A 14,855-nucleotide genomic window follows, 5' to 3' on the forward strand; every position below is an offset into this window, starting at 1 on the left:
TCGAATTGAGTACGTATTTTCTTCTTTTTTTTTTCCCTTAAAACTTGCGCACTGAATAGCAACACATAAGTTGGCCATTGCAGTTAAGAAACGCTCGTATTACTTCAATGCCGACAGAACAGGCACGGCGCAGAAAGGTCGTTTCTTCAAATGAACAAAGGAGACATTTCATCTAGTTCTTTTAAGGAAACAAATTCAGCCCCGTAAGAGTTTCGAATGACACGCTTGCACGACACAAAACTGAAGTGAATATACGACAGAGGTTACGGGAGCACAAGTATTCATCTTGTATACGCTCAATTGTCATCGTGGTCTACTTAAGCTGAACCACGATTGCTTGCGCGAACGCAATGAATGGAGCCATACTAATGTGAAGTCGCAATCACTCCAGCGATATCTACATGAGAAATAGAAACCGCGACGGAATAAAAGGCATGTAAAGAACTTCCTCGTTATATATTCGCTATTGTTCTTTTTTTTCTCACAAATTCTCTCATAACCGTTCCTGCGCAACAAAATTCCACTTGGTACCAAAGTTGTTACGTGCAGCTTTCATCGATGACACTCGGCATACTGTAGGCGTCCATCTCTCGTTTTCTAGCCCAATGTGCCGGCATCGAGCATTTGGGCATGTCTCACTTCGCCATGATCCAAATGTCACTGATCCATACTTGTTTATCTCAGAATGATAACGTTAATGGTGGTACTAAGATCGCGAAACTTGCACGGTTTCCACCAGACGTTGCGATATGTAGGTCACCGGCACTGTCGCAAACGCGTAGATTGCGTATACAGGTCCGCGGAAAAGTCGCACCTTCCAAGCGTCTTCCGCGGGCTCACAAACGAATTAAGGTCACGGTCGGGTATTCTGTCAAAGCACCCACAAAAGTGCGCCTGTCGAGCGGACAAACGCCGATAAAATGGCAAGAATAAAGCACACGCACACGGAGAGCCGACTTCCAGTTAATCTGTGGCCTACAGATTGCAGACCGGCCGTGGCGAAGTGCTCGCAAGGGGAAGCACCCCCACCACGCCGATACGTGACGTACCGGAATCGCTTGCGTCACGACACCGTGGCTTTACGTCTAATCTGGGCTCGCTTCCGCCCTCGAAGAATGGCGAGAGGATGCCTAGGCCGTGCCCTCTCTGTAACGGTCGTATACGCCGCTTCGCTTCTGCTTTCGTTCCCGGTCTTATGGCATGCTTCGCGAGACGAGCCAATTGTTAATATCACGTTTATTCGAGAATAACCCAGATTACCCGGCCCTTGCCTTTTCTTTTTTTTTTCTATCAGGTATTCTCCGTAATTATGATGAGACCTATAAGGAAATCGCGAGGATGGAATGACGGTCTCGCGTTCCTCTTCATGGTGACGCTTCGGTGGACGCATATGAGCGTCGGCCTTTGAAAGTGGCTTTAAGTTCATCGGTCACACCGATGGAACACAACCTGGAGAACCGAAAGAGTCGGCGAAGTACGTGGCAACGACACGGAGAAGGCTAGAAGCAGCAATTTAGCCACCGTCACTGGGGCGCCACTGGAACATTTGTGCAACTGCAGTGACGACGTCCGACGTTCAGCCCAATGTTCGAAGTTTGTTTATTTGCCCTTTGATTGCGTGGCAAGGACAGAGGAAAGAAAGTTGTATGAAAAGCTTGACGAACCGGTCGGCCAATTAAAGGCAGCAGTCGGCAACGTAGCCCAGTAACAAAAATCATGACAAAAAAAATCGCTTATGACATTTTGCATCACAAACAAACAACAACAAAGCCAATCTACATCGTCACACGGGCAAAATTGGATGTGTACGGGGTTGCTGAATATATATATATATATATATATATATATATATATATATATATATATATATATATATATATATATATATATATTTGGTGCGAGAAAGAGCCACGCGGCCATCCAGCGGTTTCTGCTCAGCCCCTCCTGGATTTTCGGTTACGCTTGACGCTACCAGCTGAATTATTAAATGCACCCCTTTACAATATCTATAGACGGAAAGAAGAATTTCTGACGTTCGGATTTTCGATTCGCTTCGATAAAAGCTCTGAACGATTTATTTATTTATTTATTTATTTATTTATTTATTTATTTATTGTTGTTTCGGCAAATTGCCTTCAACAAACGGCTAGCACTTTCGCTCCACGTCAACAGAGAAAACTCTGTAGTCCCAGCTCTCGAGGCAGTTCGCACTAGAAGGCTTGGAGGGCCATCTGGTCTTGGCGAGTCCGCGCGCTTCAAAGTGCGCCAATTTTTAAACCTCTATACATATCTAAAAAACCAAGTCAATATCTTACATATTCACTCAAGAGCGACATATATATCTCATGAAATAACAGCGTGATACAACTCACGCTTCAGGAGCAAGTGGAAGATCTTTACGCGTATCGGAAACGACAAAAGAAAAAGAGATAGAACGATTGGAAGCATTGCATCATGTCAGGAAGAGCCGCAAAGTTAAAGTCAACGCTGAAAGCGCGATTAAGAGAGCAATCCTTCCGTAAACAAGAGGCACGAACTGACGTGCCAACGTTTCTACAGTGCCACAATCCCGTAAATACCCGAAGGAGCTAGGATCATTTACACAAATTTACACTTACATTTAGGAGCTAGGATCATTTACACAAACCAGCAGCTGGTTGCGATCGCGCGGCTTCTCGACACATCCGCACGCGGAAGACACGGGCCCCGGCGTGGACCCACGCCGCCTCCAGATCGGCTTTTATTAGACTTTCTTTCATCCCGTCTGTCGTTTCGTGCCCGCGTATGGTCTTCGTCGAAACCGGTGCTCTCCTCTCAATCTTTTTTTTTTTTCTTGGTGGTCCTCCATTCTCTTACGTCTATCGTCTCCTTTTTTCGTCGTCTGAGCGCGGTCTCTTTCCGCTCGCGAGACGACTCGGCGCGATACATACCGCAGGCAGCGATTCTTCACAGAAAGAAAGAATACGACAACGAGATGAGTCAGTGCGCGGCGTCCGCAGCTTGGCTCCCAAAATGGGCCCGTCTAGAAGAGCGCGCACGAGAAGGGGGCTTCCGTTGGCCAGAGAGATTCGCTCGAGGCTGTTGTGCGTCGGCGGTCTAAAAAAGGGGGTGCGGAAGAGACAGCTCACAACGGCCGCGCAGACCTCCCGGGCGGCAGTGTGCGGACGAGGCTTGAGACAAAGGAACCGATGACGAGGCAAAGAGGCAGGCCCCCACGCGCACGGCCCATCGAGTCACTTTCTCTCGTTAAAAAAATGCTGCAGGTTGGAAGATGCCCGTAGAAGACAAGGGGGGGGGAAACGGGAGTTCGGTGAGGTGGTGCAACCAATTTCGAAGCTTCCAGGTGAGCGGTGGTGGTGTAGTGCCCCGTGATCTACAACTGAGTTCTTCATTTCCAGTTCCTAAATGTTGCTTCAAACTACGGGTATGCTTTGGGTATACCTTTCTGTGGGAAGATTCATTTAGGTAGTGATACAATAAAACTCGTCGTCGCCTATCACCTGCTAAAAGGTGGTAGAACTGAATGAACTGGCAAAAAAAGAAGGTAATAATGCTTAATGGCAAATGGTTCATTTCGTCGTTCTTAATGTGTATGCCTAGGACTTATTCTGCGGTTGGGCACTGCAAACTGGCGTCTTACATTTTTTCTCCCCCAAACCACCCGACGTTTCGAATAAAGTCTTCGCTCACTTCCGCAGGTGGTGTTGGTCTGCACAGCCCCATGCCATCCTCTAATCACCATGTTCCGCTTATTGAAGTATGGGACCTATAGCTAATTTTCGCAACACCTATGACTGACAATGCATTCCATTTTCAACATTGCGACGTCGCCGTAGGCCGTTGTCCCAGCAGCTCTTCCATAACGCTCATCATACCATCATGCAGCGTGATAACGTAGCTACAGTCTAAGGTAAGTGGTACCACTAGTCTTTCTAAGGTACACGATGGGTCTTGAGTGTACCCTGATCAAGGTGTATGCGTCAGCGGTCGGGCTCAGCGCACGGAGGCTCACAGCGATGGCATGGACGAATAGCGCCGAACCCTTGCAACTCTACCCTTATAAATTCGTCTCGGGAGCACGTACAGCGATTCCAACAAGCAGGAATCGCTAAGAAAGCATTTCGATTGCTCTGGTACTCGGGAGCGCCATGAGGGGGGGGGGGGGGAGGGGGGAGAGCTCGGGGGGGGGGGGGGGTCACATTGTCTTCACGCAGTGACCGGAAGCTCATGTCCCTTACACCGACTCCCGGTCGTCGCCTCCGGTCAGCTTACGCCTTCTCACATTTCTAGACCACCTAGCTTTTTTTTTTTTTTCGTTTTCCAGGAGGCCGTTGCGAGCCACCCACGTGGAAGATTGACAGCTCGCGCCCTGCCTGCTCCGCGGGTATACTGTGTATACCCGGAGCACCGGCTATCTTCTCATGTGATTACATCGTTGCGCTCGCAAAGGCGAAAAGAAATAAAGGACGCCGACGGAACCCAAGAAAAATACGGAATTTCCTAGACGCCTCTCATTCGCCCAGCAAAGATAATAATACCCGGCGGCGAAAGTGGGCCGCATTGCGTCCATAATGACTCCCTGCGTCCAGAGCGTCAAGCGTGGACGCGCTCAATTTGTGCATTACTGCTGCGTTACGCGTATATGATATCCGGCTGAATATCCCCTGCATGCCGGCGGTTTCTTTGTTGAAAAGAAACGGGCACACAAGCACGCTCCTTTTGTGAAAGTGCTGCAAAGCTTTCAGGAACAGCGCAACCGCGGCGAGAGAGTGAAAAAAAAAATACAAAGAATGAAGCAGCGGCAGGTCGAATAGGCCACGTTCATTCCGGGTTACATTCTTGATGGGTAGAAAGGAGTCTAGATTTACGAAAGTGCCGTAACCTCGCCGGATATTCGCGCTTGCAGGCCCCGAAAGAAATCGTAAAAGAGCTGAACGAGGAAAAGTGATTACGAAGGTACGTGCCCAAGTTAAGAATATTGTCGCGGCTACTCAAACTATTACGATGCCAGTTGCTACTCAAAGAACGACGAAGACGACAACGACGCGTATGTCTGCACCCTGTACGCTCGAGCTGACGTGAAATCTTTCCATTTGTGCTTAGTGGCTTTAAGAGTGCCAACAAGGTACTGCAACATAGTATTCGTAAGGTTATAAACTGATCGTGCGAATAATATGTATGAAAAAGTGTGGATAGTCTAGATAAATGAGCTATGTTGTGTTGCAAGCGCTAAAATCATTTGATCGGCTGCGTCTGCCCAATAGAAAGGCGCACGCTTACGGACGTTGCGCATGGTATACTTTGCACTGGTATGCTGCTGTACAAGGCGCATCCGGACATTTTGCAGACACCTTGTGCAGCCTACAATCCTTTCCTTCCCTTCCCTGTAGAGAAATCTGCAAACGTCGTTCACCATGGAGCAGAGCGAAGATATGCTGCGACACTGATAGCGGCGCTGGAGCGAAATCAGTTGCAAGCGAGACGGTACTTATGTGATGAACACTTAGCATAGATATGCGAAAACATGCCACACACCCGTAAGCTCATAAGCAAAGAAAGGTAATTCTAGCCTTCCGAACACACACAATGTTTTTCCTGATAAGAGCGTTCTGGTGCGGCCTGGAACGACACGCATCTGCGCACTTCGTATTGTTTATTCAAGCAGTCCACACGGCACATCCGTCTTCGCCGGCGGAATCCGACAGCGTCCCTCTGTGAGGAAGCCGTGTTTCGATGCCTGCGTGCAACTTCCGACGACCCACGACCCCGTTACATCACACCCTATTGGCGGCGAGGAGTTACGGAGTCGCCCTCTATCGGAAGCGCCTCGCTGGCGTAGTATGAGGGATCACGTGGCGCGCTTCTCATAGGTTTTGCTGTCAGCGCTCACTGAAAACACCACGCGCGAGCTTTCCCAGACATTTCTGTAAGTACTTTCGAAACGATAGAAGTTTCTTACTGTCTAAATAATAATCTTGGCCAAACTGAAAGCACACAATCGTTTACAGTCGCTATCTCTTTACCGAATACGTACAGTGAACGCCACTGCGCGCGGTCGCCGCGATGGAGTCAGCCGAACCGGCTTCTTGCGTGAAAAGTAGGTAAACGCTGAGAGCAAACTATGTGAATCATGTTCTTATAGTGTTTGTATAACTAAATGGAGCGTAATAGAATGAACCCTCAATGCAGCGATCACGCAGATTCGCAGCGACCGACTGCGAGTCTGCATGCTTGTCCGCGCACTGTTTCGCTTTCTCCGCGCGCGCGTTTTCGCACCGTGCCATGAGCTTTAGGCCGCAGAATATGAGCATTTGACAGTATACAAGCAAGCATTGTTGCGTGGGTGCTATCAGAGCTGTTCAAAAATAGTTTCATTGTAGAGACTTCGACGCCTACGGGGACTGTGATATGCCGTCGCGACGATTCAATCTTTTTTTTCTTCAAAATTCTTTGACCTTTCGATACTATTTCTCGAGTTGCGTCACACTGTATGTTTATCGGCGTTCAGCGTGCAATTTCCCGCTGCTCCTTTTGTTGTAATGTAGTGCATTAATTCATAACACAAACATGACCATATGCCATGCTTTCTTTAAATGTGCTTCTTACTGCTGCCTTTCCACTCCACTGAACTTGCCAGTATCTATAGTATCGACAAGTTCATAGACCAAACCGTCATGACATTAGTCGGGCAGCGGACTCGGGCGTGCGTCTCAGTGCGCGTTTTCAGAACATCGCAGACCGGGCGCCGTAGCAGAAATCTTCCTCGCGTCGATCTGTGCTTGCTGCATACCCGAGTTGTAGCCGATGACTGTTTGCCGGTTTTATGTTTCGCGAGCTAAGCTTCACACAGCTTCTTGTCCTGCGGCTACGTGTGAATAAGGCTGACACCGGCCTCCGTTACGTGCCTCCGGCCCTGCGGCACCGAGCAGTAGCCTACCATGTCGCGCGCCTTCAAAGGCAGCCACTACATATTGTAGTGCTTTCAAGCGTTGTAAAGGAGACACTCGAAGCGGGAAAATTTCGCCACTAAATAAAAACCGCAGCGTACGAGGGAATTTAAACTCGTTTTCAGCTCGCTTCGGTGCGCCCGAAGCAGCCGACGCGGCCGCTATGTCCACGTGATCCCTCCTAGCACGTCACGCCGACGGTGGCGCCAGCTTTTCCAGTGGTGGAGCTCGAGGCCAATAGGGAGGGGGGGGGGGCGAAAGCGCTGGCACATCCGCCCCTTCCCTTTCCTCCTCGGTCCCACACAAACGACGACACCCCGAAAGCACGAAAATGACGCAGGAGCGGCAGGGTTGCTCGAGGTGTCACGTGTCGAACAACCGCCACACGTGTCCTCGCTTCCCGCCCAAACACAACAGAATGCCGAGTGTCGATGGGAATTCTTTCCTCCGGCTTCTGGGTGGGGGGAGGGGGAGGGGAGCACCGGTTGCCCCCGCGGCCCGGAAGATGCAATGGGAAACGACAGCTTGTCGGCAGCGCCACAGCAGCGGAAAGAAGCGTGTGCGGTCCCCTCTCCTCCGGGAAGCCTCGAAGCAAATAAGGAAACCGTTGCAAACGCGCCACGCGATCCGAAGGCGACGATGCCGGCGGCCCAGCCGTCTCGCACGCAGCTGGGAAACAGGGGCGGCGTTCACATGGCGGCGAGCGCGCAGGAAGCGCGGGAGGAGGTGCGACGGTTTGGTCGGCCGGCCGTCCTGCCTGGTCACGTGGGGAGACACACGGCAATGGGAAAGAGGACGGGTTACGTGGTATGGCCCCGCGGGAACGCGTTGGACGAGAAGGTGCGTTGTGTTATTGGAGGTCAAGCACGCGATCCGCTTGTCATATCAAGCCAAGAATGCCGTGTCAAAAGAAAAAAGATGTTACGGAACTCGTCGTGGTCGCTTTTCGTGCTTTAATTGGGTTTTGCGATCCTTTTATATTTATTTCCCATCGTTTGTCTTTTGCTTCGCGTCAACTAGCACCTTATCACGTGTTATATTAATGTATGGGGTTTAACCTCCCAAAGCAACACTGCGGCAATGATGGACGACGTGTAGAGGAGGGCTGCGGGTTAATTTTGACCATCTATAGGGTTATTTAACGTGCACCTAAGTCTAAGTACACGAGCGTTTTTTCGCACTTCGCTCCCATCGATATGCGGCCGCCGCGACCTCGTGCTCAGCAACAGAACGCCACAGTCGCTGCGCCACGGAGGCGGGTCTCATCGCATGCTAGGCAACACCGGCGAACGTGCTGTATAAAGTTTAGGTTTTAGTGTGTCTCCTGCCCCTGGGCGGAAGGTTCCTGCTACGACATTCGACTTACTCCTCCACCTGCAAGCGGGAAAATATTTCTTTTTAAGTAGTGGTACGCAGCGACTTGACTATACAGTGCTTATGACGCACGGGAAATAAAACAGCACTTGTGAAGAAGGCTCGAACCCTGACGATCCGGATACCGAAATTGCCGCTGCGCTGTGCACGCGCGCTTGAAAGAGCAAAGCTTATGCTGGCCGAGCTGACGCAAGCGCACAGCTTGAACATTTTACACTCGATCGAAATTTGCTCTGCACAGACAGCAGATTGGTTCTCTCGTATTTGCAGGCACACAAGTCGCATCTATTCAGCGAATATCAGTGGCGTGACAACGTTCGCGAGCACTTGATGTATACGCTCCCCCGGGACGAAAGCGACGAAGGGCTTTTCCGCCCACAAAAGCGCGAGCGTTTCGGTGGGAGCGGAACTTATAAGCCGAAGCGTGTCCACACACCACGAGCTGCGGCGAGGCTCTCACGAGCGGCAATATCAGCCCCGACCCTGTGGGGCTATTCCAGGGCGCGACGAAGTTGCGGTAGCACGAACCAAGCGGGCTTCGAGACAAAGACACGCAATTTCCTCCCTTCTCGCGGTCGAACGTGCGATCCCACGAGCTCGATTTAGCAGGAACAGTGCTAGCACTGCGCACGCCCACTGAACGGAACGGGGTTCCCACTCCTCGATCGACTCCGTCTGGAAACTTCGAAGAATCGCACGAACACTTCCAGGGCGCCCTCCGGCGCCGATCACGCAACCTGGCGAGTCCTTCGTCGCCGATCGTTGGCCGTCTGCTGCTTTCGTTCCTTATTTGGAACGGCGCAGTAGAACCGACTCGACGACTTCATCGCGTGGACGGATGAACATCACACGTATCCGCTCGGCTCGATGAATTCGCCGAGCCTGACGCGACCAAGTGGCGACGCGTACGAGACAGGTAACTCAAGATCGCTGATAACGTTACATCACCGGTGCAAAGCAACGCGGGTATATGAATGTCACTTCTACCTAGAGACACATACCTCAGTTTTTATGCGACCACACTGCGTTGCTTGCAGGTCAGCGGAAATAAGACTGCGTACAGTCTCACCACATAAATTTCTACGATACTTCGAATTAAAAGCGTACAAAAATATTGCACTCCCTTACTATGTGGTACAATACCAGAGGTTACTGATTAACCACTACTACAGGAGTTACGTCGTAACCTTGACATATTACTGTGCACCTTTGCTAGATATTGCAACGTGTAAAGGTGACAAGGTTGCCTCTATTTTATATAAAATAATATAATGAGCACCTTTAATGAAGGCGTAATGTCGACTGAGCTCGAACAGCTAGTTTTTTACGTGGAGGTGTAAATTATGCGCCAATTAGATTTGCCCTCGCTGAATTACTACTCCATTTTACTTCAAGTAAAAATTCGATTGCCCAATAGGAGGGATAAATAGTCAAATGTGAACTGAAGACTCAAGAAAAAAACCTTTGCCAAGGTGTAATTTCTCTTTAAAGGAATCCCACGAAAGCTTTTGACTACCATACAATGGGCTATATATACGTCGAAGTCGTCCGAGGTAGCTTCGGCACACAGGTCACGCATGCTCTCGAAGCGCCAATATTCCAAGCTGCCCCTCCACTGCTACGCCGAGTTGTCGGTGACTGCTAAACACATCACACACACAAGACCACTTCGCTATCAGCGGCTCTCGTCTGTATGCTGATAGCGCTAGACGTCACGTCACCCCGATGACAAAGGCCACAAACGTGAACGAAACACCCACGGCGATCCGCAGCGCAGAAGGTCAGACTTGATTTCATTGCCGGCCTCCGCGGCGGCATGTGTACCACTTCACTTTCTGCGGCTGACGACTGAGCGTGCACGAAGGCGGACTGAATTATCGCAGTACTTCTGGAAGGAAAACAATTTATTCCAACCTCGCCTAACGACGCCCTCTTACTTCCGGTGAAAAGTTACGCTGCAAGCTCTGATGCATGTAGGAATTAGCTGAGAAACGTTATCGATGCGTAAAACGCTAAGATGAAAGATGTTCCAGGATGCCGTTCTCCAGGACGAACGCTATCGAACGAGAGAAACAAGTTAGGGGACGCTACCGGTCGTGTTTACAAAAGGACGCAAAATAGTACAGAGCAACACGGATGTTTTTTTTTTCGTACGGATAACTCGATCGGATAAGCCATTTCCAAAGCTCGCTATATTATAGTGATGGACTGAAAAGCTCTAACGCAACTTTGGCCACGAAGAGCACAAGCACAGTGCTCTAATTTTCCCGGCTGGCCAGCTATTAGCCTAACCAAAGTGAACCGTTTTAATATGGGAAGGGCCTGTGGCGAGTTGAACGACCAGGAGGATAATAGGGGAAGGGGGAGGGGCACAGAGAGAGAGAGAGAGAAAGAGAGAGACCTATAAGTCAGGTACGACTTATGAAGGCAGGAGATGCTTCGCCCAGATGACCGTAGAGTGGCAGCCGATTGCCTCCACGACTAAAGAAATAGACCCGCTCACGCGACTCGGCCCATCTGGAAGCGCGGGGTGCCATGTTCTCCGCCGGCGGGGTCACCGGCCGTCCAACTTCATGACGTCAGTCTAGAGTGCGCGCCCATTGGTGGAGGCTCGTGTGCACGCCGCGGTCACGCAGCTGTGTCAGCCTCGCCAAACAGGGAAAGCGATTTGCGACGACGAGACCCTGGCTCGGACGGGCCTTGACATAGCCCCAACCAAATCTCTCACGAGTTCCCGAGGGGCGACGGTGCGCCGATAAGATGCTCGAAATTCCGCAGACCGCCGCCGCCAGCAGCAGTGACTGACCCCACCGATGAAACCGGCGATATATACAGGCGACTAGTACGCCCTTCTGTTGCTCTGCCACGGGTCTTGGGAGCAGTCTGACATCCGCCGCAGAACAAAGAAAAAAGTGAGAAAGAGACCAGGGGAGAGAGAGAGAGAGAGAACAAAGAAAAGCGACGGTGGCGGACACCGTCCATTGTTCCTACGAAAGCAGCGTCAAATTCTGCAAGTACTCTACACAAGAGGGTGACGACTCCACCGAAGCACACGGCAAACACGCGGGTCGCTTTTCTATAACGCGTGGAAAACTGCCGCAAGTGGCGAGAAGAACAAGTACGAGCGGCTCGCCTCTTTGCCCGCTTCTTCCTTACGCCTTTCACGAAAGCAAATTGAATACAGTGAAAACACCTATGAACTGCACTGCTGGAGCTCGCGTGGCTTCTTAACGGTTCCAGGAACGCCGACCATTATGCTCGAGCGTCAGGCGGCAGGAGAGTGGCACGAGACCATGGCGCCCCGGACAACAAAGCTAACAGGGTCATTAGCTCGCGGTAAGCCGAGATGACACGACGGCGACGTCAACAAATCGTAGAAGGGGCAAACAGAAAGGGCAAGCTCGCGGCACACAAGAGGCAGTCAATCTTGCGCTGGCATCCATGGTATAGGGCATCCTGGTCGCTTTGTCATCGGCGCGCTGTTGCCGTCCACAAATTGGCGTCGCGGGCAGCCTCAATGCCACCTAGGTGGTAGCGTGCGGTTCGTACATCTTCGAAGAGCAGGAAGGGGTGCCGACAAAGCGCTTATTAGGGCGCTCCGGGGTGCCTTCCAAGAGGGCCAGATTTCAGGAAGTCCTGTTCGCAAGCGGCCGCTCAAGAGGCCAAAGGTGATAACAGGGTGGTCGGAAGTCCACAAAAGAAGCCCTAGGACTAAGCAAGCACAGCCTGTTTCACCTATCTGCGCGGAATGATTCCGATCCTCCGATTCTCTCTTGCACAGAGGTATCGACACAAGGAAGCCAAAGCGGGAGCAAGCTTCCAACTGAGTGAGCGTGCTTGTTGCGTGCGAGGAATCGCATGCGCGCTCTTACCGACCCACATGCGCCAGCGAGCTGATCCACGAAAACAAAGCGCACGGCGACAAAAGAGGTGAAATCTGTGCCACGAAAGCAAGGAGGCGAGAACCGACAGAAAAAAAAAAAATGTTAGAACGAACATCGACAAAAACACAACAAAGAATCGCGATCATGCACATTTCGCTCCGGCAACGGTTTTCGATGTCCGAGCAGAGAGAGAGGCACGCCAGATGCAAACAGGCTGGCGATACGCGCATGCACGCTAAAGGTCCGACAAAACAGCTCGCGCTTATCTCGCTCGTGTACCAAACACGCCTGGGGCTAATCGTTTTATTTGGGGAAAGTTACGCGCGTCCCGCGCACGGGCTACCCCCTTTTTTCAGTTATGTATACACCACGTTGTGCACTCCTTCTTCGAAATCTGGGCCCGCGCGCCAGGGCACGCGTCGGCGCTTTTCTTTCATTCTTCTAAGTGGCTCCACACGACCGAAAAATCAGCGACGTGGTGCGGTAAGAAGCCATTTCTGGGCATCGCAGCCTCCGCAGCAAAACCCGACAGAGCTCCTCTCTCCCATCCTTTTTTTTACTTCCTTTTCTCGTAGGAGGCTAGGTAGAAGCGCGCATCGGGGCCGACGAAAGCGTGACTCAACGGATCATCGCATTCCGTAAAGGAAGAAAATAATGGAGAAGGAAAGCGGCTCGAGTCAGACACGATTCGCGCATCATTCATCGCACTCGGGCTGAGGAGAAAAAAAAAACTAGAAAACAACAAAGCCAGAAACCAGCCGGATCGTGTTCTTTTCTCCGAGCGCCCGCGTTTCCATTTCGTGCATCGCCTGACTCTGACGTACCGTTGTTGTCACTCGGTGTGCCTCCCCCCCCTCTCTCTCTCTTTGTGGCCTCAATAACAAAATGCCAGAATTCTGCACCCGCCAACCGAGGCACAGAGAAAACGCGTGTACACGCTCCTCCGCTTTACCACTATTTTCACAGCGCCCGATTCTATAGCTTCAAGGATACTTTCTGTCACGTACCGTGGGATAATGCAGCGCTTACATAAACGTTGTGCTTGATTCTGCTAACATCATTAACTATAAGACGCGAATGAAACAAGTTAGCACAGAAAAAGAGAGCGCATTGCGGAGGCGCTTTTGTGGCGTGTGTGCTTCATATTGTACGCAGGTCTGTTTTTCTTGCGCTGTTGAAACCACTCGAACAAAACTCGCTACGCGTGAGGCCGGAGCGAAGGATGAATGCGCGCGTCTTCTTCAGTGGATTCCGAGATGATAAAGCTTGGTCAAGTGGGCAGTGCTTCGGTAAGTAAGGAAATTACTGCTATAACATTTAACTTCCTTCTCAATAATAATAAAAGTTCAGAGGACGCTTAAGCTTAGCTTTTAAGAGTGGAACGTGATAGCATTCAAAGATCCCCGACTGCTGCTCACGCTTCCCGACAACGGCTGCTTATGTAAGCGTACTAATGTTTACCGGGAAACACTGGCGGCGAACGCTATGCGCGAAGGCGCGCTTTCTGGTAGAAACGCGGCCTCTCGCGTGTGCCGCGGATGCGTGGAGGCGAGCGCCATCTGGATGATGTTGCAAGGAACGGGGCGCGCTGCTCTACGAATGGTAGAAACGATGGAAAAGGGGTTTACGTTTGAGTTTCCGCCTAACAGAATACGTGTTCTCGTACATTCAAATTACAAGCCGACGGTATCATGTCAGTAGGTTTTGTGCAAGTCGTACTTCACGGTTTTCAGACGCATTGTACTTTGAGAAATTCAGTTAGTTCAGTAACGTCTCCGCGTTACACTGAGGGCCTGCGTGGTTCGGAACGTCTTTGTCTTGGCTCGACTTCTCTGCGGCTGCTCGTTTAGGTTTCGTGCAAAAACCGTAGCGCCGTCTGTAGGGCGCCGTTATACTCAACGACGGTGCAAAGGGCGGCGATGGCGTATGCAACGTCACACCACTCACTCCCGGTAGGGTGGCGGAAAATTTGAATTGCGATATAGGTATTCGGACCCTTCCGATGCTATTTTCTCGCTAACCAAGTCTTTTCTTGGCACGAAACGAGCGTCGCGAGGTTTCTGGAATGGTTTCTGGAACAGTACGCGTCGATTCAGTATTTGCCTTTCGTGTCCGTTTAAAGTCTGCTTTTCACGAGGCACTGAAGGCGGTCAGCAATCGATGAGCGCTTCCCGTACGCTCAGGAAACCCGCTTTCTGCAGATTCTCTTTTTCCTGCGCACAGATGGTTTTTTACCTTTCAGCACAACGACCTCGTTTCCAAGAACGGCGTCGACTGACCGCAATTAGGCAGCGCAAAGACAAAAGAACTCTCGCCAACTAACATTCACGACCTGACGCTCGTAGCTCGGAGGCGCACGGGCAACGCCGAAGTTAGCTTCCTGGATCGATCCACCGCATGTATACTGAGAGTGCTGCCACAGAGCCGTTCGAGCGCGGCGAAAGAAAGCAGTGCTGACACACAGCGGAGCCGGCTATAGCGATCGGGCCGATAAGCTAATACTGACTTACTGCGCACACGCCGGAGCGCTGATTGTATTACCGATGAGGAGCGGACAGCGTAACCAGAACGCAATTATACCGCGGCGCGCCCAAAAATAAACGCGGGACGAGCAAGGCGTGACGCGTTCTCGGCGCCGAAGGCGGGAATG

At 51.1% G+C, this 14,855-nt stretch overlaps 1 protein-coding gene across 3 annotated transcripts in view; it reads right to left on the reverse strand.

Moving 5' to 3' along the window:
* a (arc) overlaps positions 1–14,855 on the reverse strand; it is a 221,854-nt gene that overhangs the window by 21,928 nt on the left and 185,071 nt on the right. The gene's annotated exons all lie outside the window — the stretch shown is intronic.

This window comes from Dermacentor albipictus, chromosome 2 (genome assembly GCF_038994185.2).
Source record: "Dermacentor albipictus isolate Rhodes 1998 colony chromosome 2, USDA_Dalb.pri_finalv2, whole genome shotgun sequence".
Taxonomy (NCBI): Eukaryota; Metazoa; Arthropoda; class Arachnida; order Ixodida; family Ixodidae; genus Dermacentor; species Dermacentor albipictus.